This window comes from Scyliorhinus canicula, chromosome 18 (assembly GCF_902713615.1).
Source record: "Scyliorhinus canicula chromosome 18, sScyCan1.1, whole genome shotgun sequence".
Lineage (NCBI taxonomy): Eukaryota > Metazoa > Chordata > Chondrichthyes > Carcharhiniformes > Scyliorhinidae > Scyliorhinus > Scyliorhinus canicula.
The window spans coordinates 30,219,827-30,246,812 of NC_052163.1; the positions used below are offsets into that span (position 1 = coordinate 30,219,827).

Consider the following 26,986-nt stretch of genomic DNA (forward strand, 5'->3'; position numbering starts at 1 on the left):
TGGGCAGCACAGTGGCACAGTTAGCATTGATGTCTCACAGCACCAGGGTCCCAAGTTCAATCCCGGCCTCTGTCTGTGTGGAGTTTGCACTTTCTCCCAGTGTCTGCATAGGTTTGTTCCGGTTTCCTCCCACAGTCAAAGATGTGCAAGTTACGGGGCAGCACGTGGCACGTAGCACTTGGACTACGGCGCTGAGGACCCGGGTTCGAATCCCGGCCCTTGGTCTCTGTCCATGTGGAGTTTGGACATTCTCCCCGTGTCTGCGTGAGTTTCACCCTAACAAACCAAAGATGTGCTGGTTAGGTGGATTGGCCAGGCTAAATTACCCCTTAATTGGAAAAAAATAATTGGGTACTCTAACTTTATATTTTTTTTAATGTGCAGGTTAGGTGGACTGGCCATGATAAATTACCCCTTAGGGTCCAAACGATTGGATGAAGGCATAGGGTGTTCTTTCCAAGGGCCGGCACAGACTCGATGGGCCAAATACCTCTTTCTGCACTGTAAATTCTATGAAAGAGAAGTAGCATGATGTTTTCTTTTACAACCATGAGAAAGATCCATAATAAAAGACTTTTCAGTGAAACCTATACGAAATGTCAATCACCTTCATATCCTACTAAAAAATAACTATGCCAAAATGATATAGAAGCCCCAGACATGCATTTTAATGTGAAACACAAGTCTGACACAGAAGGGCTGGGATTGTTTGGATTTTTATTGTCGGTCACCAACTATCAAAACTAGCACCATAGGGCAAAGCCTCCCCGAACAGGCGCCGGAATGTGGCGATTACGGGGCTTTTCACAGTAACTTCATTGAAGCCTACTCGTGACAATGTGATTATTATTATTATTATTATTAAAAGGAAAATTTACACACTTTGTTCTATAGTTAAGAACTTTTTCCCCTTTCCTGAATGCGAAAATGTCTTAAGTGAAAAAACTTGAACCATGCTGCTCGATTTGGAATCTGCAATGTAACCCTAAAATATACAATGTGCAGTTAGTCATTGTTTGTGCTTGGTTTAAAGTTTTCCAAAATGTTTTATCTAGTACAAGGGGGTCTCTGATTTTGTGTTTTATTGTTAATGGTTTGAGTTTGATTTACTTTTCTCATAACTCATTTATGTTACTGTCATACTTACAATTACGAAAGAGTCACTGTGCACTAGAGAAGAAACAACAGACTGAAAACAGGCTTTTGCAGTTAGTGCACGTCAGCAAATGAGTGACAGAGCAGACAGAGGCAACAAAATGAGCTGAATTTCAGAGGTAAAGTGAGTGGCCGCTCTTGACATCAAGTTAGCATTTGACAGTGTGTGAAATTGGAGTCAATGGAAATCAGGTGAGAAACTCTCCACTGTGAAATCACATTGAACAGAAAAGTAAGATGGCTGAAGTTGTTGGAGGCCAATAATCTCAGCCCCAAGATGTCACTGCAGGAATTCCTCAAGCCAATGTCCTAGGCTTTACTATCTTCAACAAAAACAGAAAATGCTGGACAGTCTCAGCAGCTCTGACAGCATCTGGAGAAAGAGAAAGGAGCTAACGTTGAGTCTGGAAGACTCTTTGTCAAAGCCAGAGAGAACTGGAAATAGGATGAGATTCATACGATTTTTGAAGGTGGGGGTGGCAGCGTGGAGCTGTTGGGCTGAAGAGAGGACCAGCAATAGGTGGAGATTGACAAAGATGCTGTGGACAAAAGGACAAAGGGGATGTAAATGGTGGTTATCATGGCTAAGAAGGGTGTTGATAGTGGCACACTAAAAGATCAGAATATGTTAATGGCAGAACAAAGGAACGTCAAAGGACAACTTGGAAAAGGGGACAGACGGCCCTAGTAGAATGGGGTCATTAGACAGACTAGCACTATATGCCCTTGTAAAAAGGATATATGGGGATAAGGCAGCGCTGCCTCAACAGAGGCTGTCTCCCCATGGAAATCGCAACCACAACGGGAACACGCAGGAAACAATATAGAAGACCACCCGGGGAAGATGCCTAACTCCCCCATCAAGCCTTACCACCAAACCGAATAAGGGCTCAGACAACAGAGACATGGCGTACAGACTATCACTTCAACAAATCGAACAGGGCTAACAACAAAAAAAGAATCAGAAGGAACCCAGCCCTCTCCAGGGTACATGATCTGCACAGGTCTTTAAAGGAGGCGAGTATGGATTTGCAAAATTCAAAGCAACAAAAAAAGCAAAATAAAAATCCAATACAATTAGCTCAAAATGAGCTATCCTCAATCCAAGTGAGGACTAATCTAACCCTACCATCCACGACCACACCAACCATCATTCTGCTGTGGCCGCACTCATCTTCTCTATAAACAAGCTAAGGGGTATTTAATATGTGCTCTCTTCTCATATGTGCAAGGATTACAGAACATTAAAAAAGGATAAGGAGGGCAGCACGGTGGCGCAGTGGGTTAGCCCTGCTGCCTCACGGCGCCGGGTCCCAGGTTCGATCCCGGCTCTGGGTCACTGTCCGTGTGGAGTTTGCACATTCTGCCCGTGTTTGCTTGGGTTTCGCCCCCACAACCCACAGATGTGCACGCTAGGGGGGTTGGCCACGCTAAATTGCACCTTAATTGGAAAAAATGATAAGACTATGCACACAAACCACATTTCATTTTATTGGTTCAATATGGTTTTTGCTAAAACAGGATAACACACAACCCTCGCCCTCCTGCCCAAACATTGTACACCACTGTGAGGAGAAAAGACAATAACACAAAATCAACAGCACAAGCACAAGGTAACAAAGTCCAGGATTATTATTTTTTTTTTTTAATAATTTTTTATTCAAGTCTTTCAATAACAAATTTTCTCCCCACAATTTAAAACAAACAAGGCATGTTTCCACACAAACACAAGAAAAGAACTCACGCCCCCCCAAAATAAATAATAACAAAAAACCAACAGCAATACAAGAAGAAAATAACAACATAGCAAACCCACCGCCGCAAAAACAAACCCCCGAACCATCCCCAAACCGCCCCCCCCCAAGTTGCTGCTGAGACCGACCACTCTCTACCCCTTCGCCAGGAAGTCGAGAAAGGGCTGCCACCGCCGAAAGAACCCCTGCACCGACCCCCTCAGGGCAAACTTCATCCTCTCCAACTTGATGAAGCCAGCCATGTCGTTGATCCAGGCCTCCGGACTCGGGGGCCGCGTATCGCTGCACTGTAACAGAATCCTGCGCCGGGCTACTAGAGACGCAAAGGCCAGAATGCCGGCCTCTCTCGCTTCCTGCACTCCCGGCTCCGAAGCTAGCCCAAAGATCGCGAGCCCCCAGCCCGGCTTGACCCTAGACCCGACCACTTCCGACAAAGTCCCCGCCACCCCCTTCCAAAACCTCTCCAAGGCCGGACAAGCCCAGAACATATGGGTGTGGTTCACCGGGCCTCCCGAACACCTCCCGCACCTGTCTTCCCCTCCGAAGAACCGGCTCATCCTTGCCCCTGTCATGTGAGCCCTGTGCAGCACCTTCAGCTGAATTAGGCTGAGCCGTGCGCAACAGGAGGAGGAATTCACCCTCTCAGGGCGTCCGACCACGTTCCATCTTCAATCTCTTCCCCTAGCTCTTCCTCCCACTCCGCTTTGAGCTCTTCTACTGAGGCCTCCTCCTCCTCCTGCATCAGCTGGTAAATAGCCGAGATCTTCCCTTCCCCGACCCACGTCCCCGAAAGCACCCTGTCCTGCACCCCCCTTGGCGGCAGCCGCGGAAACTCCGCCACCTGCCTCTTAACCAATGCCCTGACCTGCATATACCTAAAAGCGTTCCCAGGGGGGAGGTTCCACTTCCCCACCAGCTCCTCCAGAGTCGCGAACATCCCATCCAGGAAGAGGTCCACAAACTGTCTGATGCCTGCCCTGTGCCAATTCCCAAATTCCCCCACCCGTTCTCCCGGCGCAAAACGGTGATTGCCCCGTATCGGGGCCCAAACCGAGGCCTTCACTTCCCCCTATGCCACCTCCACTGTCCCCAGATTTTAAGGGACGCAACCACCATCGGACTTGTGGAGTACTTTGCCGGGGGGAGTGGAAGTGGGGCCGTCATCAAAGCCTCTAGACTCGTACCCGCACAGGACGCCACCTCCAATCTCTTCCATGCGTCACCCTCCCCTTCCATCACCCACCTGCGAATCATCGCCACGTTCGCCGCCCAATAATATCCACACAGGTTGGGCAGCGGCAGGCCCCTTACCTCCCTTCTTCGCTCCAAAAATACCCTCCTTACTCTCGGGGCCTTCTGCGCCCACACAAACCCCAGAATCGACTTATTCACCCTTCTGAAAAAAGCCTTTGGGATCAATATGGGGAGGCACTGGAAAAGAAACAAAAACCTCGTCATCTTAATCGACTGGACCCTGCCCGCCAACGAAAGCGGTAGCGCGTCCCACCTCCTAAACTCCTCCTCCATCTGCCCCACCAGCCTCGAAAAGTTAAGCCTATGCATAGCCCCCCAGGTCCTAGCCACCTGGACCCCAAGATACCTAAAGCTCCTCTCAGCCCTCTTCAACGGGAGTTCACCTATCTCCCTCTCCTGATCCCCCGGGTGCAGGACAAACAGCTCACTTTTCCCCACATTGAGCTTATAGCCCAAAAAGTCCCCAAACTCCTCAAGTGTCTTCAGCACCTCTGGCATCCCCTCAGCCGGGTCTGCGACATACAGCAGCAGATCATCTGCATACAGCGACAACCGGTGACCGGTGCCCGGTGCCCCCCCCCCCCCCCCCCCCCCCCGCCGCACAATCCCCCTCCAACTCTTCGAATCCCTCAGCGCCATGGCCAGGGGCTGCATCGCTAACATGAAGAGCAGGGGAGACAAGAGGCACCCCTGCCTCGTCCCCCTGGAAAGCCGAAAGTCTGCCGACATCCTCCCATTCGTCACCACACTCGCCACCGGGGAGCTGTACAGTAACCTCACCCAGCTGATGAACCCCTCACCAAACCCAAACCTCCGCAACACCTCCCACAGGTAACTCCACTCCACCCTATCAAAAGCTTTCTCCGCATCCATGGACGCCACTATTTCTGACTCCCCAGCCGCCGGCGCCATCATCATGACATTAAGGAGCCTCCACACGTTGGCATTCAGTTCTCTCCCCTTTACAAACCCCGTTTGATCCTCATGAATCACCGTCGGGACCACATCCTCCACCCTCCTGGACAGCACCTTTACCAACAACTTAACATCTACATTAAGGAGCGAGATCGGCCTGTAAGACCCACACTGAAGGGGGTCCTTGTCCCGCTTCAGGAGCAAAGAGATAATTGCCCTGGACATCGTTGGTGGCAGAGCCCCCCCCCCCCCCCCCCCCCCCCCCCCCCACCCACCCACCCACCCAGCCTCATTCAGGGTCCTCACAAGCAGAGGGCCCAGCAATTCTGAAACTTTCTTATAAAATTCCACCAGGAACCCATCAGGCCCGGGCGCTTTCCCTGTCTGCATACTTCCCAACGCCTCTACCAGCTCCTCCAACTCGATTGGGGCCCCCAAACACTCCACCCACTCGTCCCCTACTCTTGGGAACTCCAGCCTATCCAAAAAGCGGTCCATCCCACCTGCTTCCCTGGGGGGCACCGCCCGGTACAGCCCCTCGTAAAAGGATCTGAACACCCCATTGATGTCCTTTCCACCCCGCACCAAGTTCCCTCCTGCATCCGTGGCTCCCCCAATTTCTCTAGCTGCCTCCCGCTTCCGGAGCTGGTGAGCCAACATCCGACTTGCCTTCTCCCCAGACTCATATACCGCCCCCTGTGCCCTCCTCCACTGCGCCTCCGCCTTCCGGGTGGTTAAAATGTCAAATTCCGCTTGGAGATTGCGCCGCTTCCTCAAAAGCCCCTCCTCCGGGGTGTCTGCATATCTCCTATCCACCCTTACCATTTCCTCCACCAGCCTCTCCCTCTCGACCCTTTCCCCCTCTCCCTGTGCGCCCGAATAGATATCAGCTCCCCTCTGACTACTGCCTTTAGCGCTTCCCAAACCACCCCAACTCGCACCTCCCCGTTATCATTGGTTTCTAGATACCCCTCTACGCCCCTGCGGATCCGCCCGCACACTTCCTCCTCTGCCAAAAGCCCCCCATCCAGCCTCCACATCGTGCACTGATCCTTCCCCTCCCCCAGCTCTAGATCCACTAAATGTGGGGCACGATCAGAAATGGCTATCGCCGAATACGCCGCCCCCACTACTCTCGGGATTAGCGCCCTGCTAAGCACAAAAAAATAAATCCGGGAGTACGCCTTATGAACATGGGAGAAAAACGAGAACTCCCTACCCCCCAGCTCCAAAAACCTCCAAGGGTCACACCCCCCCCCCATCTGATCCATGAACCCCCTCAGCACCGAGGCCGCTGACGGCCTCCTGCCCGTCCTAGACTTCGAGCAATCCAGAGCCGGATCCAGCACCGTGTTAAAGTCCCCACCCAGGATCAATCCCCCTATATCCAGGTCCGGGATCAGGCCCAGCATTCGCCGCATGAAGCCCGCATCATCCCAGTTGGGAGCATAAACATTAACCAAGACCACCCACTCCCCCGAAGTCTCCCACTCACCATCACATATCTACCTGCACTATCCGCCACCACTTTAGACACAACGAACGACAGGCTCTTACCGACCAAAATTACCACCCCACGGTTCTTCGCATCAAGCCCCGAGTGAAACACTTGTCCCACCCAACTTTTTATTAGCCTCACCTGATCCGTAACCCTGAGGTGCGTCTCCTGGAGCATAGCCACATCCGCTCCCAACCCCCTCAAGTGAGCCAAGACCCGGGATCGCTTCACCGGACCATTCAGCCCCCTCACGTTCCATGTGACCAGCCGAACCCGGGGGGGCCATCCCCCTCCCCCTACGCCGATCAGCCATAGCTCTTCCTCAACCCGCCACGCGCCCAGGGAACCCCCCAAGCCCGCTCCCCACGGTGGCAGACCCCCCTCCCAACCCCACCCCTTCACCATCTATTCCCTCACAGTCCCTGCAGCAACAACCCGGTACCCCCCCAAACCCCCCACTCCCCCCCCCCCAAGCTAGGGCCCCCCGTAGTTGCGTTACCCCTAACATTGTGCTTCTGTGAGTCAGCTGACTTCTGCTGACCCCGGCTACTCCCGCCATAACCACGACCCCCCCCGACGCAACACAGCCACCAATCCCTCCCTACCAACATCAGCCCCGCCCCCAATTCCTCTGGAACGGGAAGAAAGCCTGCGCTTCCAACCCGAGCTCCACCCCTAAACCCAACACGCGGGAAAAGGCCGCACACATGACCCATCGGGACCCCAAACTACTCCCCAACCCACCAGTGGACAAAACAGTAAATAAACAACAGCCCAGAAATCAACCCCGAAAAAACCAAAATAGCGAAAACGAACAGGCAACATCAATCAGCAAACACAGCCAATATAAACGACAGGATACCCAGGAGGGCAAAGCCTCCAAACAAAATACATTTTTCCCCAGCCCCCAGTCCAAGTTCTCTGCCAAAATAGAGCTGGCGGTCCTTGTAAGTGACCCAGAGGCGAGCTGACTGTAGAAGGCCAAACTTCACCCCCTTCCTATGAAGCACTCCCTTCGCTCGATTGAAGCCAGCCCTTCTCTTCGCCACCTCCGCGCTCCAGTCCTGATGAATCCTAACGTCCGTGTTCTCCCACCTGCTGCTCCTCTCCTTCTTCACCCATCTCAACACGCACTCCCAGTTGACCAAGTGGTGAAAATGGACCAGTACCGCCCTGGGCGGCTCGTTCGGCCTCGGCTTCCGCTGCAGCACTCGATGGGCGCCCTCCAGCTCCAGGGGACCACGAAACGACCCCGCACCCATCAGCGAGTTCAACATTAGGGCCACATAGGCCCCCAAATCCGAGCCTTCCAGCCCCTCCGAGAGGCCCAAAATCCGCAGATTCTTCCGGCGGAAGCGGTTCTCCATCTCCTCCATCCTCGCCAGCCATTTCTTGTGCAGCGCCTCGTGCGACTCCACTTTCACTGCCAGGCCCAAAAGCTCATCCTCGTTGACCGAAGCCTTTTGCTGCAGCTCCCGAATCTCCACGGCCTGGGCCGTCTGAGTCGCCACCAGCTTGTCCAGCGAGGCTTTAAACGGCTCCAAGATCTCAGCTTTGAGCTCCTTGAAGGAGTGCTGAAGCAGCTCATGCTGCTCCCGCGCCCACTGCTGCCACGCTGCTGCTGCTTCCCCGCCCGCCGCCATCTTGCTTTTTCTGCCTCTCGCCTTCCTCTGCTGTAAAGCCGACTTTTGGACCGCTCCACTGCGAGTCCAGTCCATCCACCAGCCGCTGGGCACACTGGCTGTGTTTCCCCCCCGGGGAAAAGTTAAAACAGTGCCGTTGCGGGCTCTTAAAAGAGCCCGAAAGTAAAAATAAAGCTGGAGCTGCCGAACGTGCGGGTTAGCTCCGCATCGCCGCCACCAGAAGTCAAAAAGTCCACGATTATTGATGAACTGCAGGATAACAAAAACATCTGTGTCACTTGGAAATGCCACGGCTATGACAGGATCGCGAGCAACAATCAGGATCTCTCAAAAGTTCCATCGTACGAAATGTCTTAACCTCCGCCATGCCATCGCCCGGACAGCCAGACAGCCAAGAACCCAGACCCTGGTCGGGCGGTGATAACCCAACATGACCAGCCACTTCCAATCCCTCATGATGAGCATCGTGGACAGGATAGCATAGGACCAATAGTCGGGACTTCCACCAAACCCCAGGCCTCTAAAACCAAATCAATGTGCTTCATCGAACCTCTCAACGACTTTCAAGGATACTTTGCAATTCATGAAAGTGAGCACCAGAAATGTGCACTACAAAGCCAAGGCCACCATCCTGATGAACGTAGCACTGCCGAAGGACAGGCCTGCTGACCAGCAAAACTGCCACTGCAATCTGGGCCCCATCTCAGATTGACTCAATCAAACAAGGATTCTCTGATTCAACTTGGCTCTTCATCACAACACTCCAATCAGGATCATCCAAGGACACAGACAAAAATAGATTCGGATAAAATAAGCGATTAAAAGATGAGTGGGAACATGGCTGCATGGTGGTGCAATGGTTAGCACGACTGCCCCACGCCATCAAGGACCCGGGTTCAATCCCAGCCCTGGGTTACTGTCCATGTGTAGTTTGCACATTCTCCCCGTGTCTGTATGGGTCTCACCCTCACAGCCCAAAGATGTGCAGGGTAGGTGGATTGGCCGCATTAAATGGCCCCTTAATTGGAAAAAAAATTGGGCACTCTAAATTATAAGACGAGTGGAGCCAGAGCTCACGAAAACGCAGCAGCTCACAGAAGTCCCTTATTTTAAGCTCCGTAAAGGAAGTTTTAAAAATTCCAGTGTGAAAATATTTAGTGCCGAAAGGTGAACCATAAACTAGAACTATAGAATCCGAGAAGGAAGCCATTCAGCTCATCGAGTCTCCACCAGCCCTTGGAAAGAGCACCCTACCCAGCCCCAATATCCTGTCCTATCCCAACCTTTGGACACTAAAGGTCAATTTAGCATGGCCAATCCACCTGACCTGCACATCTTTGGATTGTCGGAGGAAACTGGAGCACCCGGAGGAAACCCAGACACGGGGAGAATGTCACCCTGAAGGGCAACAGAGAACTATCCGGCAATTCAGAGTCGATTAATTGTTATCCAGTCACACCATTGTTCAGGACACTCGAGAGCCATTCAGGCTTGGGCAGCAAGGTGGTGCAGTGGTTAGCACTGCAGCCTCATGGCGCCGAGGTCCCAAGTTCGATCCCGGCTCCGGGTCACTATCCGTGTGGAGTTTGCACATTCTCCCCGTGTTTGCATGGGTTTCACTCCCACAACCCAAAGATGCGCAGGGTAGGCGGATTGGCCATGCTAAATTGCCCCTTAATTGGAAAAAATGAATTGGGTATCCAAATTTATTTAAAAACACTATTCAGACTAAGAATAGCTTTGAGTTACTTTTGGTTCATCAAGCACCATGTTTTGGAAAATCGTTCAAAAGAGGGCTTGCAGCACAAAGTTAGTACAAAAATTATGTTTTCAGAGTTTATACTGTGATGTAACAGAGGTTAAATAATATAGAATTAATACATGAATATTGGGTTAAATGTTACTTTGGGTAAACTTGCAGTATATTTTAACAGGAGTCAAAGCTACCTTGCAAAACAGCAAGGTAAACTCCATTCACAGCGACGTGAATTCACCATCACATACAATTAAAAAACAGTACTTTATGGTTCTTGCCATTGCATTAGCAGATGCTACTCTTGATAATTAAAATTGCAATCAGATAAAAGAGTGCTGGGCTCAATTCTTAATAGCTTACTAGGCACTGCACCGTAACCAGGCTTCAAGTCTTGTTAGCTTACTAGGCACTGCACCGTTACCAAGCAACATTAACCAATGAGATTTCATAATGTCCAGTTTTCAGAAATAAATTCAAAATAACATTTCCAAGAAATTGAATGGGCATTCTCATTATAATAGGGAGGTTGTTTCACCAAATATAGGATGATAGTTAGAACATAGAACAGTACAGCACAGAACAGGCCTTTTGGCCCTCGATGTTGTGCCGAGCATTGTCTGAAACTAAGATCAAGCCATCCCACTCCCTGTCGTTCTGGTTTGCTCCATGTGCCTATCCAATAACCGCTTGAAAGTTCCTAAAGTGTCCGACTCCACTATCACAGCAGGCAGTCCATTCCACACCCTAACCACTATCAGAGTAAAGAACCTACCTCGGATATCCCTCCTATATCTCCCACCCTGAACCTTATAGTTATGCCCCTTTGTAACAGCTACATCCACTCGAGGAAATAGTCTCTGAACGTCCACTTTATCTATCCCCCTCATCATCTTATAAACCTCTATTAAGTCACCTCTCATCCTCCTCCGCTCCAAAGAGAAAAGCCCTAGCTCCTTTCCTCATAAGACCTATCCTGCAAACCAGGCAGCATCCTGGTAAATCTCCTTTGCACCCTTTCCAATGCTTCCACGTCCTTCTGAGAATGAGGTGACCAGAACTGCACACAATATTCCAAATGTGGTCTCACCAGGGTCATGCACAGTTGCAGCATAAACCTGTGGCTCTTAAACTCAAGCCCCCTGTTAATAAACGCTAACACACTATAGGCCTTCTTCACGGCTCTATCCACTTGAGTGGCAACCTTCAGAAATCTTGGGGTCATGAACCTCACATTCCTCAGAACCCTGCCGGTGACCCTGTAATCCGCATTCAAATTTTTTCTACCAAAATGAATCACCTCGCACTTATCAGGGTTAAACACCATCTGCCATTTTTTGGCTAAGCTCTGCATCCTATCAATGTCTCTTTGCAGCCTACAACAGCCCTCCACCTCATCCATTTCTCCAGCAATCTTGGTGTCATCAGCAAATTTACTGACCCACCCTTCAGCCCCCTCCTCCAAGTCATTGATAAAAATCACAAATAGCAGAGGACCAGCACTGATCCCTGTGGTATACTGCTGGTAACTGGTCTTCAGTCTGAATATTTTCCATCCACCACCACCCTCTGTCTTCTATGTGATCGCCAGTTACTGATCCAATTCGCCAAATTTCTCTCTATCCCACACCTCCTTACTCTCTTCATCAGCGACCATGGGGAACATCATCAAACGCCTTACTAAAATCCATGTATACAACATCAACTGCTCTACCTTCATCTACATACTTAGTTACCTCCTCAAAGAATTCAATCAAATTTGTGACGCAAGATTTACCCTTCACGAATCCGTGTTGACTATCCCGGATTGAGCTGCAAGTTAGGGGTGGTCTATACCCCGAGAATGAGCCAAAACCCCGGAGAATGATCCAAAACTCCTAAGTTGCTTTAATATCTCTTCTACATTGGTGAGTGGATCCGTTATATACAATAGCAGATCAAGGACACCCGTGCTCCCTCCATCCCCCCTCTATCTCTCTCCACTCCGTAGATTACCTCAATGCTATGGCCAGAGGCTCAATTGCCAAGGCAAACAATGGCAGGGACGTACAATGGGCAACCCTGCTTCGTACCCCTATTCAATTGGAAATATCCTAAGATCAGCGCATTTGCGGTGGGAGCCCTGTATAGAAGATGGATCCAAGAGATAAACTTAGGCCCAAATTTGAACTTCCAAGGATCTCGAACAGACACCCCCATCTACCCTATTAAACATTTTTTCAACATCCTTGAAATAATCACCTCTGGCTCAAGGACTCAAGAGGGAGTCACGATAATATTAAGTAGTCGTGTACGTTAGTTGATAGCTGCCAGCCCTCGACAAACCAGTCTGTTCCTCCGAGATCACCCCGGATAGCAGGACTCCAAACGCATTGCCAGAACTTTTGCCAACAGCGTAGCGTCGGTGTTCATCTGAGGTCTTGAGCTATCCAGACGGGGGTCTGGTACACAATTAAAGTCCCCCCCCCCCCCAATAATTAACTGGTGTGAATCCAGGTCGGGAATAGAGTCAACAACCTATTGACGAAAGCCGTATCAACACAGTTTGGTGCATATAAATTCACTAGGACCACCGGAGTACCTGCCAACAATCCACTAACAATCAATACCTCTCCGTCAAAACCGTTAGCCACCAAAAATGATAGCATTTTATGAACCAAAACTACAACTCCCTCGGGCCCTATCAAATCCCAAATTGAATATCTGCCCCACGCAGCCCTTCCGTAGCCTTGTCTGGTCCTTCATCCAGAAATGGGTCTCCTGCAAAAACACGACATCAGCCTTCAAACTCTTAAGGTGCACAAACACCCTAGATCTTTTCACTGGCTGTTCAATCCCCTTACATTCCAAGTAATCAGCCGAACAGCGGGCCTCTCCCCCTCCTACACCAGAGTCAGCCATTCTCACCAAGTGGGGTATTCCAAATACTACTCAGTGTTAATACTAAGCTCACCCAAAACTGCTACCAGACCTCCCAACAGAACAAATAAAAAGTTATAGCTACCGTCAGAGAACTAACCCTTCTCCACCCATCCTGCCTCCCATCAGTACCACACCCAAATAAACCAGCAAACCGCAACAAGGCAAACAAAGGCCCCCACCCTTAGTCCCAAACAAAACAAAAACAAAAACCCTAAGTTCATCCTTAAAACCCACTCAGGTACGAGCTGCAGTTAACCCTCCCACTCTTCTCCTAATTAACTAACTATACAGCTAGCAGGGTGGCCACCGCTCAGAGTAAAAAATAACAAATTACCGAAACACCAACCAGCCTCGTATCCATGTCCAACTTTAACAGCCAAAGAGAAAAGAACAATACCCATTCCCCCCCAAAAAACAGTAAAAATACAAATACAAATTCCAGAACGCCCAAAAAACACCCCAACAAATCCCAAATATCACATGCTCACCCCACCCCCCAAACAGAAATCTCACAACTCCAATTCACAGTTAACTTGAAACTTAATCCATGCTTCTTCACAAACGCCTCAGCCTCCTCTGGCACATCAAAATGGTGGCCTTTTGAGTCGTAAGTTACTTGGAGGCGTGCAGGGCGAACTATACCAAAAGTGAAAGTTTTTCCTGTACAACAGAGCTTTGGCTGTGTTGAATAGCACACGTCCCTCAGCCAGCTCCACTCCCACATCCTGGTAGAGCCTAATGGCGTGTCCAGTGGCGGACTGGGTCTAAAATATTGGTTGCCAGGAGACAAAGGGGGCCCACCCACAACTACAATGCTATCGTTTAATTTTCATAATGAATAAATAAAATTTTCAAAAAATACATACGGAAAAAAGGGTACAATTAAAATTTTTGTGGAAAAAATGTTTATTTCTTAGTAATTAGAGTGTACATGTACCGTACATACTACTGGCAGTAGATACCAAATGTAAATACAGAATGTTATAATTGAATTTTTTATTTATTTTTTTTAATTTTAAGTAATTGGTTGATATTTTTAAATAATTTACTGCACATTAACAGATAGTTCAAAAGCACAATAGAGCATTGCATGCAGTCCACTATATTAAGAGCAATCGTTTGTGTTCGCTAGATGATTGTGCAAATCTGCCAATAATTGCTTCTGCATCCAATTCATCTAACAATTCCTTTTCAATGGATAGCAACATGTATGATTCCAAATTCTCCTCAGACAGCAAATTTCTTAACATTGTCTTTATGATCTTTAGCTTTGAAAATGTTATCTCACATTGAACTTGAGTAACTGATAGTGTGCAGATGACTTTATAAAGTTCATAAAGGTTATCATATGCCTTGTCATGAAGTCTGTTGGATGCCAGAATTTTTAGTACACACGATGGGCAAGTGCTGCAAATTTTACAATTGTTGCAACTGGAATCCATATTCTCACCATCATTAAGCAATAGCTTTAATACATCAAAGTTTGAAGCAAAAGAAAACAATTCCAATATTACTTGATCTTTGCTGAATTGTGGAAACAGCTTAATAATACCTTCCAATGCTTCATCTTCAAGGCCCTTCTCTGCAATAGTTTTAAGCTTTGCTGGGTCCAAGCAGGACAAATCTTTATACAACTGTTTGTGTTGTACAAAGCGTGATTCTAGTGACTGGACAATGCGATCCATTATTAGGTTAAACACATTTACTCGAAAATCAGCTAGAGAATCTGATGAATTTCTTTCATCATCAATAAGCTCATCTGCCATTCTTTTCTTCTTCCTCTGCCTCTTAACTGGCAATGCTGTTTCCAACGCATCAATTTCCAATGTTTGATTTTCATCCATATTCATCTGTGAAATCCTGTCATTACATTTATTTACAAATTCCAAAGCCTTGCTGTGAACGTTATCAAATGTTCTTGTCTGTTCCTTCAACTTTGTTGTAGCTGAATCTACCAAACTCCATGCAGTAAACATATCTAAACCACTTGTCTGTAGATAACTTGATAACGGGGTTGTAGTTTCAAATATATACAAGTAAGTAAATGCTGTCAATATGGTTTCAAACTTTAGAAGACTTTGAAGTAAAACATTTGCTTCATGTTTTGTTTATGCATCAAACTTTTCTGAATCTTGTATCATTGATAAGCATGTCAATAGATTTACGAAAGTATTGGCAGCGGCATCATCAAAACGTCCAAATATAGTTGTTACTGCATTGGATTTTCCTGACCATCTGGTCTCGCCAATTAGCTTTAATCGTTTCATTTTTTCTTGTCCTAGATGTTTTCCAACAACTTCTATCCATACAGCCATTCTCTTGTATGATGCTTTCACAAAAGTTGCTTTATTCTGGAGCAAATTGAAAAAAGAAACTGCAGGCACACAACATTTTGTTGTTTCAGTTATCACCAAATTCAAGACATGGGCATAGCGCCATATATGAATATGTTGATCAGCCACATCAGCAATTTTACTTTGTAAACCATTATACTGGCCATGGTAGCTTGCAGCGCCATCTGTGCTATCAGATAAACATTTTTGGGGGTCAATTTTAAAATGCTGTAATGTTTCAATCAATAGGTCAAAAAGTCCCTGTCCTGTACCATCATTACTTGGCATAACTGAAAGTAGTCGCTCACAGATAATGCCTTTAAGCACATACCAAATAATAATGCTAAACTGATCGATGGATGAATTATCTTGTGTTGAATCAACCTGAATAGAATAATATTTTGCTTGAGAAACTTCATGACTAATTCTTTCTTGTATCATATTCTTCATAATTTTGATTAACATGTTTATAGTTGTTTTACTCAGGTATGTAACAAGTCCACCACGGCCTTTACTTTGAGCCTTTCCTTGTTGCTCTAATCGTTTGATTCTTTGTTTAGACTTGTTTGCACTGCAGAAACGTGAGCTGCCATAATGGGGTCATATTTTGCCATCAACTGCACTGTAGCTTAAAAATTGCAATGATTCAGAACCTCATTATCTAGAGTGTAGGCCAATTCATTTCTGTGACCTCAAAAAGGAAGTGCTTGCTTGCCAAACATCTTTATGATGTCTATAATCCTCATGACAATACTTCTCTGCTTCAATACTTCTTCTTTCCTTTTAATTAGTGATGCTGCAAAAAATTTATCTAAGGTGCCATCATTAACCACACTGATATATTGCTGAGCATTTCTGACATGTGTTGTTGTCGATTCATGTAAAGTCAAGCTCTGGCTAATACGCCTGTAGTCACTAAAGCCACGTACAAAGGGTGATGGATTACAAGTGTTTGGAAACTCAAAGGCTAAGCAGTATGAACAATATAAGCATCTATTTTCTTTGTTATATGTTAGCCATTTTCTTGGGACTGAGTCATTCATAATTTTCCTCTCATACAAACGAGCATCAAATGGCAGATCATCAAGTGGCTGAAGTGGATGTTCAGCAAAAAACTGTTTTAGCTTTGCTCGTGCTGGATATTGGAAGATTCCAGTAATTGATCTTTCATTTTCTTGCGTAGGTTCATTTACAGGATGTGCTTCAGAAACCAAGTCATTTATGCTTGAAGGAATATCTGATTCCCTGTCACTAGTTGAAGCTATGTGTTCAGATGTTGCAACTACAGGCAGTACAGATACCGGAACAAGGAAGCCAGAAGAAATATTGGGCCTGGGTTGATTGGTAATGGATGCACTTGTATTTGTCTCTACATTCAAAGTAGCTCTTCTCTGTTCTTGTAACTCGCATGTCATTGCATCATCACCATGAGCATTGTTTCTTGCTTCTTGATTATTTGTTGCAGAACTGGATATTGATGTGGATTGTGCTTGTGGTATTATAAACTCTGTAATAGGCCTGCATCGCTTGGCTGATTCCTGCCTTTCTGCTTCTTTTTGTTCTTTGCATTTTAGTGACCCAGATTTATGCTTTTTCTTTTCCATGCTGGTAGGGGTAATATTCCTGAAATAAAAACTTAATTAAAAATAGCCCACATTGGGAAAAATGAATATTGATGATTGCAAGAATAACTTAAAGGAACGCAATATAAACCCCTACTTGATAAAAAATATAAAATAACTTACTTATACTTCAATAGGCTATGTTCATTAGTCAATACTACTGTGGCCTATGCAGCTTCAGAAGAGGAGACAATCCACTGTCCAGTGTTCACACCAGCAGGCAACTGAGACAACTGTTGAAACTTAGAAGTTTGGTCCGACTATAGTAAGACATTAAGAATGGTCCCACGACCAAAGTTAACATGTCCAGTTTGATACCAGTGTAGTGTTACAAGTCGCAACCCTTTGAGTTTACCGATCATGGCTTATCACTTCAATATCTTTGACCTCATGATTCACGGTCAAAGGTACCGCTTCTCCTTTTCAGTGACCTCACGACCCTATGTACTGCTTGATATCCTTTCAAGTTGCCGACCATCTCAAATCACGAACTGTAACTCTATCTTTAAATTCACACACTCTTGCTGAAAATGTGGATTTCCAACTATGTCCAACCCGGGTGAACCAGCCCCCCCCCCCCCCCCCCCCCCCCACTCCTTTTCACATCCGTTTAACACTGTTTCGTTCCTTCATACACATGAGTGATTATTTGTTTGTTTCTTTATTGCATTTTTATTTGGTATTGCTCTTTTTAAAAACAATTATATTTTATTAAGTTAGAATACAAATCTCAGGAAAGAAGTTGGAGATTTATTTATCTAATTATTTATCATTTTTAAGGGCCCTTCAGAGATTCACGGGCCCCTTCTTGGCTCTCCGGGCCCCAGACCGATGTACAGGCTGAACCAAGACTACTGCTTGATATCCTTTGAAGTTGCCGACCATCTCAAATCACGAATTGTAACTTTATCTTTAAATTCACACACTCTTGCTGAAAACATGGAATTTCCTTAATTATGCCCGACCCGGGCCCCCCTATTCCACATCCTTCCACTACCTCCCTTGCTTTGTTCCTTTTCATGCACTGCTTATTTGTGTCCTGTTCTCTTTTTTTTCTTATTCCTTTTGATTACTAAAACAGTTGTCTGTGTTTGTTTCTTTATTGCATTTTTATTTGATATAGGGGGCCCACTTCATCAGGGGCCCACTTGCCATCGGGCAAGCTGACACCCTGGCCAGTCCGCCACTGGGCGTGGCCCTTCCATTTATGACCCAGTGGTCCTTCACACACCACAGCACTCTTTCCCCTCTGGGTAGCTATGAAAGCGCACGATGATCGCCTGTAGTGATTCACCAGAACGGGGCATTTGCCTCAACAACCTGTGTGCATGATCCAATTTGGGAGGAGATGTCGTTCCGCTCCCCCCAATCTTTCCAAACATCTGTGACATGTATTCCATTGGATTTGTACCTTTCAAATCTTCCGGCAGCCCTACATTTCTCTAGCGATTCTCCAGATCGTCCACTTTTGCTCTTAGCGCCTTGTTATCCCTGGCCACCCGTGCCATCTCCACCTCCAGGGAGGCGATCTGATCACTCTGCCTCGAGAGGGCCACCTTCACACCCTGAAGCATTGTACCTTGCTCCTTTACCGTCCAGTCCGTTTTTGCCAAGGCTGCGCTAATGGGGGCCAGGGCCCCTTCGATTGCTCTGTCGAGGTCTTCAGAGACAGCCTGTCATAATTTTTTTAAGTACCACCGCCAAGATGCCTGTGAGCATCTCAGCAGTTAGTGAGCAGAGTGGCCAAAATGGTGGCCAAAACCTCTGCCATTTTCTCAGCAGTCGAGGCTCAAGAGGCTTCCGTGTCTGACAAAGATTCTTTACTTGTCTGCTGCCTGGTCTTGTACTTGTTGGGCATTCCTTTTACTTGGGACTATTATCCCATCAAACTAATAAAGTTCCACCTCAAATCGCCCCCAAAAAACAGACGGAAAAAGCCAAAACCAAACTCTGGTGGGAGCAACCTCGTGTGCAACTGCTCTCTACATGTCGCACCGGAAGTCCATATTCCTTTCAATTCTTCCCCCCCCCCCCCCCCCCCCAAAAGGGGACAAATCACATTTTCTCACATTATACACATTTGTGAAATTGTAGCCCACTCACTTAACCAAGCCATATTTCTTGGCAGGCTCCTCACAACTTTCTTTCTCACCTCTCTTTGTATCATCTGCAAATTTGGTTCCAATATATTCAAACACTTCATCCAAATCGTTAATAGATTGTAAATAGTTGAGGCCGCAGCACTGAACTCTGTGGCACCCCACTAGTTGCAGTCTGCCATCCTGAAAATGACACATTTTTCCCAAATCTCCATTCCCTGTTAGTTAGCCAATCCTCTCCCCATGTTGACCCTCAATACCATAGGTTCTTATCTTGCGCAGCAGCCTTTAATGGGATACCCTCCCACCCTAATAGTACTATTGGTGTACCTACACCTCAGAGGCTGCTGTGGTTCAAGAAGACGGCTCACCACCACCTTCTCAACGGCAACAAAGGATAGGCAAAAAATGCGGACCTAGCAATGATGCTCACATACCAGAAAAAGAATATTCTTTGCAAGTCAAATACACTAGACTAAAATAGATATACTGGTTCCCCTTTATCTATGCTGGGCATGGAATCTTCAAACAATAACACATTTAACAACACTATCTCCCTTTCCTAACTGCTTGATTATATTACGATTTTCTGTTTCCTTAATAATGGATTCCAACATTTTCCAAGTCTCAGATGTTAGCTTTACTGTCTTATAGTTTCCTGCTTTCTATCTCACTCTTTTATTGAATAGAGACATTACGTTTGCGGTTTTCCAACCTGCTGGGACCGTTCAGAATCTAGAAAATGTTGGAAAATTACAACCTTGATCTTTTTGTTTCAGCTAAAATTTCCTTAATTTTTAAATGAATGGGAATGCTGCCCACAATTCACTACAACCAATTCTAAAAAATAAACACTAGTACAGCTTTCATTTTTTTCGTAAATTTAGAGTGTCCAATTCATTTTTATTCAATTAAGGGGCAATTATTATTATCTTAGCGGCCAGTCCACCTACCCTGTACATCTTTGGATTGTGGAGGCGAAGCCCACGCAAACATGGGAGAATGTGTAAACGCCACACATAGAGTGACCCAGAGCCGGGATCGAACCTGTGGGACCCTCGGCACCGTGAGGCAGCAGTGCTAGACACTGGGCCACCGTGCTGCCCCTGGAGAGCATTAAGCATAATAGTGACATCACAATATTAAGGATATTTTGGAACTTGATGCCTCATCATATATTCCCAACAAATTCACTTAATGTGGAATTCAGAAAGATTTTGCCCTCTCTGGTGATTTAAAGATGAGAACAAAATAACAGAGAAGTAACAAGACTAACTGGTATCTAGAGGAATAATGAGTTGTAATTTTCCCAGTAGGCATCCGGGCAGCACGGTGGCACAGTGGGTTAGCCCTGCTGCCTCACGGCGCCGAGGTCCCAGGTTTGATCCGGGCTCGGGGTCTCTGTCCGTGTGGAGTTTGCACACTCTCCCCGTGTTTGCATGGGTTTCGCCCCCACAACCTAAAGATGTGCAGAGTAGGTGGATTGGCCACACTAAATTGCCCCTTAATTGGAAAAAATTAATTGGGTACTCTAAATTTATTTTTAAAAAGATTAGTCGGCGTCCAGAGACATTGAGGTGCGACTAGCCATATCAAAAACCTTGGGCGCAATCCAATTGCCATTTTGCGCCTGAAAAGCAGCGCATCGCAGTGCAGCGTGACTAATAAAAGCCAGAACACTCCGTTCCCGGGATCTACCTGGCTCGTAACGCCTCACGAGATCTAATGTGATCTCGTGAGACATTACAATGTAAATCCTAGCCATTGTGGGCGGGATCACCTATTGGCAAATCTGCATATTCATAGAATCGTAGAATCCCTACAGTGCAGGAGGCCATTCAGCCCATCGGGTCTGCACCGGCCCTTTGAATGAGCACTCTACCCATGTCCCCTTCCCCACCCTCCCCTATCCCAGCACTCTACCCATGTCCCCTTCCCCATCCTCCCCTATCCCAGCACTCTACCCATGTCCCCTTCCCCATCCTCCCCTATCCCAGCACTCTACCCATGTCCCCTTCCCATCCTCCCCTATCCCAGCACTCTACTCATGTCCCCTTCCCCATCCTCCCCTATCCCAGCACTTTACCCATGTCCCCTTCCCCACCCTTCCCTATCCCGGTAAGCCCATAACCTAACCTACACATTCCTGGGCAATCTAACGAACCTGCACATCTTTAGACTGTGCGAGTAATCCATAGCACCCGGAGAAAACCCACGTAGATCACGGGGAAACGTGCAAACTCCGCAGAGACAGTGACCCACGGCTGGAATTGAACTTGGGTCCCTGTCGCTGTGAGGCAGCAGTGCTAACCACCTTGCCAACGTGCTGCCCAAAGTGAGACAGTTAGTCTCACTTTAATGTGTAGATTCCTGAAGTACCTGAGGCTTTAGGATTTATCCCCTGCGCCTCGAGACCTCAGGCGAGCATCTTTGGTACTGGTCTCCACAAATAGGGACCAGACGGAACAGCCCTCGTGGGAGTCTCCCAGGGGATCGGAGGCCCCCAGCTGCATGCCCTTTGGGCAGGGTGGTGCCCTGGCACTGCTGGTGCCACCTGGGAAACATGCAGCTAAATCCGCTCGCAATTGGACTTTATTCCCAATTAGTTGAATTGTATCCCTTGTTACCAGAGATTAGTGGGACTGTACAAATGACAACTTCTAAAGGCAAGGAATGAGAGATGCAGACAGACGAATCCAGAGGGCAGGATGTGAAAGAGATGGAACCGTGTAACTGCTAGCACCTTAACTGGGTAGACAGGCTAGTTCTCCATCCAAGACAGGCTAATTCCATCCATAATCTGAGCTATGGTGACCGTTTCCATTTAACATTTAGAACCACAGCAGATTGCAGTTTTTTTTTCCCAATTAGGGAGCAATTTAGGGTGGCCAATCCACCTACCCTGCATATCTTTGTCCTGTGGGGGTGAGACCCGCGCAGGCATGGGGAGAATGCAGATGCTCCACATGGACAGTGACCTAGGGCCGGAATCGAACCCGGGTCCTCAGTGCCGTAAGGCTGTAGTGCTAACCACTGCACCACCGTGCCGGCCGAGATTGCAGATATTCACCTCGAAAAGATACAGTTTTGTAGGTGGATTGGCCACATTTAAGTTGCTTCTTCACTGGAAAAAGTACTTTAAATTTATTTTTTAAAAAGAAAAGAAGTTGCAGAGTTACTAAAATGGCTGTTGCTTGGGAAAAGGAGTGAGTTCAGGTAATATGGGTATATTTTGGGAACAAGAGGTAACTTCAGATGAAACGGGATGTTTAGTTATTAATATACTGAAGTGTCATAGTGTGTGAGTCTTTTGTCATGTGCTATTTTCCTTTCTTTTACTTTAATAAATAGTCTTTGTTTCCACAATGATTAGTCTGGTTCCTCACTGGGTTGCACATTGCTCCTCACATTATTCCAAACAATATACACCACTAAGAATCACTGTTTCAAGTTATCCTTTGGGATTTTGAAGCACTCTCGCAGGCAACATCAGCAGGATTCTTAACATTGTGTCACCCTCTTCTGCCATGTCACTGAGTTCAGCTAACTACACAGAAACTAGGATCTTCACAATTATATGGCCAGGTTCAAGCTGTTATTGCAAAATTCTGCATGTAATCGTGTGCTGAAAATGTCAAACTTTAATTGTCTTATAAGCTCCAACAGTCATGGAACTAGAATGCTGCTATGCCTCCTTCCATCCATTGTCACTCCTGCTATTCCGATTGTTCTGTTGAGGACTGTATCCATTCAAATAGACTGGAAGTGAAACCCTGATCTTGAAACTGGTAAGAAAAATAATTTAAAACGTACAAAATCTAGCATTCTAACTCACTCAGCATCTTTAATTTCCTAAATTATCAGAACATATTATTTGTTTAGTGCCCGAGCAAGTTAAAGTAGTGTTGATTTCTCTTGGCCCCAATTAGCTTGATTTTATTCACATAGAAAGCTCCTTCTGTCTGACATCCAAGTCTTCAGTTTTCTATTTATTTATTCTATCACTAATTTCTTTCCCTGTACCTATCCACTTTACCTCTCAACAATATTCTTGATTGACTTCCGGTTGCGGCTATGCGGAGCTAAGCCGCACGTTCAGCAGCTCCCGCCAGGAACGGACTTTTGGGCTCTTTTAAGGGCCCCCATCGGTACTTGCTCAACGGTTCCCGACGTAGGAAGGTGTCTGCAGCGGATCCCCAGTGGTCTATGGTCTTGACCAGGAGCGAGGCCAGCAGAATAGCGGTGGCAGCGCCTAAGAAAAAGCGGGGGAAGAGAATCAAGATGGCAGCCGGCGGAGGCCTCGAGGAATGGAGGAAGTGGGCGCAGGTGCAGCAGGAGACTCTCCAGCGCTGTTTTCAGGAGCTAAAAGTGGAGCTGCTGGACTCGCTGAAGGCGAATACGGACAAGCTGCTGGCGACGCAGACAGCCCAGGGGGTGGAGATCCGGGAGCTTCGACAACAAGCCTCCGAAAGAGAGGATGAGGCCGCGACCCTCGCGGTAAAGGTGGAGATGCACGAGGCGCTCCACAAGAAGTGGCAGGAGCGGTTCGAGGAGATGGAGAACCGGTCGAGGCGGAAAGATTTGCGGATCCTGGGCCTCACGGAGGGGCTGGAAGGGTCAGACCTGGGGCCTATGTGGCCGTTTTGTTGAACTCGCTGATGGGAGCTGGGTCCTTCCAGGGGCCCCTGGAGCTGGAGGGGGCCCACAGAATACTGGCCAGGAGGCCCAAACCAAATGAGCCACCACGGGCTGTGCTGGTGCGGTTCCACCGGTTCGTTGACCGAGAGTGCGGGCTTAGGTGGGTCAAGAAGGAGTGGAGCAGCAAGTGGGAGAACACGGTAGTGCGGATCTACCAGGACTGGAGTGAGGAGGTGGCCAAGCGGAGGGCCGGGTACAATCGGACGAAGGCGGTGCTCCACAGAAAGAGTGTGAAGTTTGGCATGTTACAGCCGGCACGTCTGTGGGTCACCTACAAGGACCGGCACTTTTATTTTGAGTCCCAGGAGGAGGCGTGGGCCTTTGTGTGGGCCGAGAAGTTGGACTCTGACTGAGGGTCGGGGGTTTGTAAATACCTGTGAAATTTATAAGGGTCTCTGTTTTATGCTGTTTCATGCTGTTTTAAGCTGGTTGTTTGTTGTTTCTAGGGTGGGTGGGGTGCTGTCTTTTTTGCGGGGGCGGGGGCGGGCAGAGGGAAAGCGCGGGCTTTTCTTCTGTTTCCCGCGCTGAGGGTGGATGGGGGCGGGGTCGGAGCTGAGAAGCGCGGGCTTTTTTCCCCGCGCATGAGCGGGAGGGGGAGGAGGAGGGTCTGCTGATGGGTCTGGGGGAGGAGGAGTAGCCCCACGTTGGGAGGGGTCGGAGGTGTGGCGGGAGCTTCTGGGGTCAGCAGAAGTTAGCTGGCTCACGGGAGTGCTACGGAGGGAGTAACGCGGCTGGGAGGGGTCCTAGCCTGGGGGCGGATGGGTACCGGGTTGCTGCTGAAATGGCCAGGAAGGAGCTGTAGTCTGCAGGGGGGGGCCGGGGTGGGGGTTTGCCGCCGTGGGGAACGGGCCGAGCGAGGGGCGCTGGCCTGGGGCGGGCAGGGGATGGGTTATGCCTAGTCTGCAGGGGAGGGGGGCAGGGAGCCCTCTGATCCGGCTGATAACTTGGAATGTGAGGGGGCTGAATGGGCCGGTCAAACGGGCCCGGGTGTTTATGCACCTGAAGGGCACCTGAAGGGGCTAAAGGCGGGCGTGGCTATGCTCCAGGAGACGCACCTGAAGGTTAGACTGAGGAAGGGCTGGGTAGGCCAGGTGTTTCATTCGGGGCTGGATGCAAAACATTCGGGGGGTGGCGATTCTGGTGGGAAAAAGGGTGTCGTTTGAGGCGTCAAAGGTGGTGGCTGACAGTGGAGGGAGGTATGTGATGGTGAGCGGCAAGTTGCAAGGGGAGCGGGTGGTGCTGGTGAATGTCTATGCCCCAAATTGGAACGATGCGGGTTTTATGCGGCGCATGTTGGGCCGCATTCCGGATCTAGAGATGGGGGGCTTGATACTGGGGGTGGGACTTTAACACAGAGCTGGATCCCCCATTGGATCGATCCATGTCCAGGACGGGCAGGAGGTCCGCGGCAGCTAAGGTGTTGAGGGGGTTTATGGACCAGATGGGAGGGGTGGATCCATGGAGGTTCGCGAGGCCGAGGGCCAGGGAGTATTCATTTTTTTCCCACGTGCATAAAGCCTATTCCCGGATCGATTTTTTTGTCCTAAGCAGGGGGCTGATTTTGAGGGTGGAGGATGCCGAGTATTCGGCCATAGTCATTTCGGACCATGGCCCGCACTGGATAGACCTTGGGCTGGGGGAGGAGAGGGACCAGCGCCCGCTCTGGCGCCTGGAGGTGGGACTGCTGGCAGATGAGAAGGTGGGCGGGCGGGTTCGGGGGTGTATCAAGAGGTACTTAGGGACCAATGATAATGGGGAGGTCCGGGTGAGTACGGTTTGGGAAGCATTGAAGGCGGTGGTTAGAGGGGAGTTGATTTCCATCCGAGCCCATAGAGAGAGGGGAGAGCAAAGAGAGAGGGAGAGGTTGGTGCGGGAGATGGTGAGGGTGGACAGGAGATACGCGGAGGCTCCGGAGGAGGGACTGTTGAGGGAGCGACGTAACCTTCAGGCCAAGTTCGACTTGCTGACCACCGGAAAGGCGGAAGCTCAGTGGAGGAAGGCACAGGGAGCGGTGTACGAATATGAGGAGAAGGCGAGTAGGATGCTGGCGCATCAGCTTCGTAAGCGTAACGCGGCCAGGGAGATTGGTGGAGTGACGGATAGAGGAGGCAATGTGGTGCGAAGTGGGGTGGACATTAATGGGGTCTTCACCCGGTGGGGGGTTGGGGGGGGGGGGGGGGGGGGGGGGGGGGGGGGGGGATGGGGATGGGGCGCTTTTGGACAGGCTGAGATTTCCGAAGGTGGAGGAGGGACAGGTGGAGGGGCTGGGGGCGCCGATTGAGCTGGAGGAGCTGGTCAAAGGGATAAGTAGCATGCAGTCGGGGAAGGTGCCGGGGCCGGATGGGTTTCCGGTCGAATTTTACAAAATGTATGCAGACCTGCTGGGCCCCCTGTTGGTTAGGACCTTTAACGAGGCAAGCGAGGGGGGCTTTGCCCCTGACTATGTCACGGGCGCTGATTTCCTTGATCCTTAAACGGGACAAGGACCCCTTGCAGTGTGGATCATATAGGCCGATCTCGTTGTGGATGCCAAGCTGTTGGCGAAGATCTTGGCCACAAGAATAGAGGACTGTGTGCCGAGGGTCATTCATGAGAGTTTGTGAAGGGAAGGCAGCTGAACACCAATATACGTAGGCTTCTGAATGTTATAATGATGCCGGCGGTAGAAGGGGAGGCGGAGATAGTGGTAGCATTAGACGCGGAGAGGCCTTTGATAGGGTTGAGTGGGGGTACTTGTGGGAGGTGCTGGAAAGGTTTGGGTTCGGGGAGGGGCTTGTCAGTTGGGTGGGGCTGTTATATGAGACCCCGATGGCGAGCGTAGCCACGAATAGGAGGAGATCGGAGTACTTTCGGTTGTACCGGGGGACGAGACAGGGGTGTCCCCTGTCTCCCTTGCTCTTTGCGTTGGCAATTGAGGCTATGGTGTTGAGGGAGTCGAGGAATTGGAGGGGTCTGGTGTGGGGTGGGGAGGAGCACTGAGTGTCATTATACGCAAATGACTTGTTGCTATACGTGGCGGACCCAGTGGGGGAATGCCGGAGGTGATGAAGATCCTTAGGGAATTTGGGGGCTTTTCTGGGTACAAGCTCAACCTGGGTACGAGTGAGCTGTTCGTCGTGCACCCGGGGGATCAAGACGAGGGGATTGGTAGGCTCCCACTGAAAAGGGCAGGGAGGAGCTTTCGGAACCCGGGAGTCCAGTTGGCTAGGAGCTGGGGGGCCCTTCACAAACTTAACCTCACTAGGCTGGTGGAGCAAATGGAGGAGGAGTTTAAAAGATGGGACATGTTGCCGCTGTCGCTGGCGGGCAGGGTGCAGTCTGTCAAGATGACGGTGCTCCC

General features: G+C 48.6%; 1 protein-coding gene across 5 annotated transcripts in view; it reads right to left on the minus strand.

Moving 5' to 3' along the window:
• Nucleotides 1–26,986, minus strand: part of ccdc57 (coiled-coil domain containing 57) — a 276,573-nt gene that overhangs the window by 246,146 nt on the left and 3,441 nt on the right. The gene's annotated exons all lie outside the window — the stretch shown is intronic.